This window comes from Mesocricetus auratus, unplaced genomic scaffold (genome assembly GCF_017639785.1).
Source record: "Mesocricetus auratus isolate SY011 unplaced genomic scaffold, BCM_Maur_2.0 Super-Scaffold_100015, whole genome shotgun sequence".
Taxonomy (NCBI): Eukaryota; Metazoa; Chordata; class Mammalia; order Rodentia; family Cricetidae; genus Mesocricetus; species Mesocricetus auratus.
The window spans coordinates 31,727,078-31,730,930 of NW_024429198.1; positions in this window are offsets into that span (position 1 = coordinate 31,727,078).

Genomic DNA, 3,853 nt, shown 5'->3' on the forward strand with positions numbered 1-3,853 from the left:
GATTTCTATTTTCCTGAAAGTCTATGCTGTCTATATTAGCTGTCATAAGGCCAGTAGGGCCTTGATACTTGGACAATAACATAGAGGTGCCTACAGTCTTTCCTGCATCAAAGCTCACCAGCAGAGAGCCTCACACTACTTTCACCCAAGGGCCAGGTCTGGCTTTGGTACAGTTCTTAGATGAAGTCCAGACTTAAGGTGCACTCCAAAGGCAGGCACATCATCAAGTTGATGAGTGAAATTCAGGTCAACCTCAAATATTAGTCCAAAGAGGTTGCTGTTCAAGAGGGGAAAAATTCTTTTTAGAAATGTAATAATTTGCTATCGGTAGACAACAACAACAACAAAAAATTCTAAATGCAGAAAGTGATCACAAGGAAATGTTTTTGACATAAATTAAAGCAAATAAGGAGGCAGGTAGCTTCAGATTAATAGTAATGGAAGTATTTTGTGAACCTAAAAATATTTCATGAAGAAATCACACACAAACCCAAAAGTAAATAGTGAGGCTAGTGTACACAGATTGTGTGCTTTGGAGGAATCCAGAATGCTGACCAGCTGCCTGATTAATAAGGGTAGAGATGCTGAAAAGATACAATCTAGAAGTGGCCAGGAGTGGTGGTGCACACCTTTAATCCCAGGGCTCAAAAGGTAGAGGCAAGAGGATCTTTGTGAGTTCAAGATCAGCCTGGTCTACGTGGTGAGCTCCATCACAGCCAAGGCTACATAATAAGGACCATGTACAGAACAGAACAGAACAAAACAAACAAACAAAACCCAGAAAAAACAGCTACCAACAAAACAAATATAAGTAACAATACTGGAGCCAGAAAAAAAATCACATGAGCAAATATATAAAACGAAATGGCAGCTAGAACCAAAGGAAAGAAATACAAAACAGAAAAACTGATGAAACAATAAACCCAAATAAATTTGTAATTTTGGAAAAATGTATAATGCCATGAGTGATATCAAGGTGAGGACGTACAGAAAGCTGGTTCAGTTGATACACAGCTGAAAATGTAAAGGACACCCAACAGAATGAATGTTCTAGAGTCCACCCATCAGTGACTCACTAAAGATGGGAACACAAGGCCTCCTTGTTCACTGGCTTGATGAGCAGGTCTGTAGTATGAAGCTGAGGTAGAGCCAATGGCCAGAGGCTATCTTCTTACCCTGATAGTGAAGTCTTCCTATTTAAAAACTCAAGTGTCACAACATGTCTAAACATTGGTAACCAAGGCAATACAAATTAATTCATAGACATACAGGACTTACAAAAACTCAAACAGAAATAGACAGCTGACTATGTAACTCCTGATTTGGGGGTTAGGAGATACAGAACATAGCAGAAAGCCCCCAAATCTCAAAGTCGAGGCTCCACTTGGGCCAATGCAGAACTTGGGCGGGGGAGTCTTTCTGACCTTGTGAGGCAGAGAACAAGGGCCATCAGGGCAACTACTGAGGTGGCTCAGCAGCTGGCTCTTCCTGTCTGGTCCTGCTAGGACACACCTCAGTTCTTCACACACCGTTGCCTCTAACTATTAGTAACATGGCCCAAAAGCAACTCAGGAGAGGCTGGGCTGTTGGTGAGAATGGGCTAGGCTACATGTTAAAACAATCATACTGAATTGGTATAAAAACTCTACCCACAAAGCAAGGTCCAGGCATAAGTGACTTCGCCAGCAAGTTCTACCAAATGTCAGGGATGAAAACTTGTAACTGTATTCTCTTTAAAGAAAAATGGGTAACAGCACAGTGCTGCAGATCCAGAGGAAGCAAGGACAAAGGGACTGTAAGCCACTGTCACCTGTCACTGGATAGCAGCAAAGAATGGTACACTGATGACTAAGTGTCAGATACTGCTATGGACTTCTATTTGTATTCACTCATTCAGGAAGTTAGTACTCAGCATATTGTGAAATGCAAAGGATCAAAACCAGGCAGACATCTTGAACATAAGGTGGAAGGATGTGTCCTAAAGATGGTACCAGTCTAGGAAAGTGATGGAGAGCGGAAATGCAGGTGTTTTCAGGGAATCCTGGGGCTGGGACAGCTGTGTGTATCCCTGGATAACAATGGCATTAGACTCTTAACCTTCCTAACAGGCACAAAAGCTCCAAATAGATAAAACTACCAAATATGCTGGAAGACAGACTCAAAAAACAAAACTTATTACTCAACATACCCTCACTGCAGTCAACACAGACTTTTGTCGTCTTAAAACATATAGGATTTCTGCCTTCTAGCAAGCAAACAACTCTGAAGCAGACACTAGCTGGCCATCCTCTAATTCAAATCCATTCTGACACCATCCACCTGGAAGAAGAATCACATCTCACAGGTTGAGGGCCACGGCTGCCTCAGAACTTCAGAACATAACAGAACAAGTCCACATTTTTTTCCTGTTTTTGACTGGCAAAACCTATGGTCCCTCTAACCCCCTTTTCAGAGTCAATTAGTTTGCTTAAGCAGCTTTCAGAACTTAGGAAGCACATTAATGATTTATTGTAAGTCCCTACAATGGACATAGGTGGAAGAGCTGTGGGCTGAGGTGTGGCAATGTGGAGAACTGAGTGCTACCCTCCAGGAACCTCCAGCTGTTCAGCTCCTCGGATGGTCGCTGAGCCCAGTCCTCTTGTCTTTTCGAGGAGACTGTATTGTGTGGTCATTGGTAATCAATTTAACCATCATCCCCTTCACTTTGTGGAGAGTGGGGTTGGGGTCACACTGCCTGTATCTTTCCAGAGGCCAGCTACATCCTGAAACTACTTGGAGTTGGCCAGAAGACAACTCATTAGCACACAATGATACCATCCTTCAGAGAACCTAAAGGTTTTAGGTGCTGTGTGACCACAAAGGAAAAATTAAAAAAAAAAAAGTATCCAAAATGAGTTAATAGAAGATTGATACACAGAACCAGAATAAAGTTTAAAGGTTCTCTCAGAAGCACTACTAAAAAATAAAAAGGAGGGGGTAGTTGAAATGTAAAATGAAAAATTTGAATAAATAAATAAATAAATAAATGGAAAGTATCTATTTTTAGATGTAATTCCCAAATCACAGAATCATGGGCTATTTCCCTTATCCATGCGTGGGACAAGTGTTCTAGGTTTCAGATTTTTTTCGAATTTACAGATATCCAGGTGAGCATTCCCAGTGAGAAAAATGTAGATCTTTCTGTGTATCATCTTGCCTTGGTGCTAGAGATAAGACCCAGAGCCTCTGGTATGTCCAGCAGGTGGTCACATGGAGATGCACCTCTAGTCCAAGTGTTACTGTTTGGATACCAACACAAGGCTCAGAAAGCTTCAGATATTCAATCCTTTCTTAATAAGGTTATGTTCATGCTTCCCTCAACTCCTTCAGCATATTCAGGGTACCTTTTCTAGACAATCCCAAGCAATCTCCAGAGTGACCGTGTTCAGCAGCAGCAACACGAGTGCGTGAGAGCATGTCTGCATGCGCCTCACTCTAGGACTATCTTCTGGTGGATGGAATTTGCCTCTTCTATTAAGCACTTTGCACATATTCCGTCATCTGGTTTTCATTTTGCACAGTGAGTATTTAAGTTTGGTCTTATTTTCAGGAGTCACTGCAAGCAAGGGCGAGGCAGCGAGTGGGAGATTTTTTAAACTATGACATGTTAACATAACGCAAATTCTTAAGATAGTTTTCACATTTATAAATGTTACTTTTTTATTAAACTTGGAACTATTTCTTCCTGCTTACTTAATGTAACTTATTTTATAGAAGAATTCAATGAGGAAGTCAGTTATAATTTATGAAGAGCCATGTAAAAGGTTTACTTTTTAAACAACAATATACTAGTTCTTTAAATAAGGACTGCTTA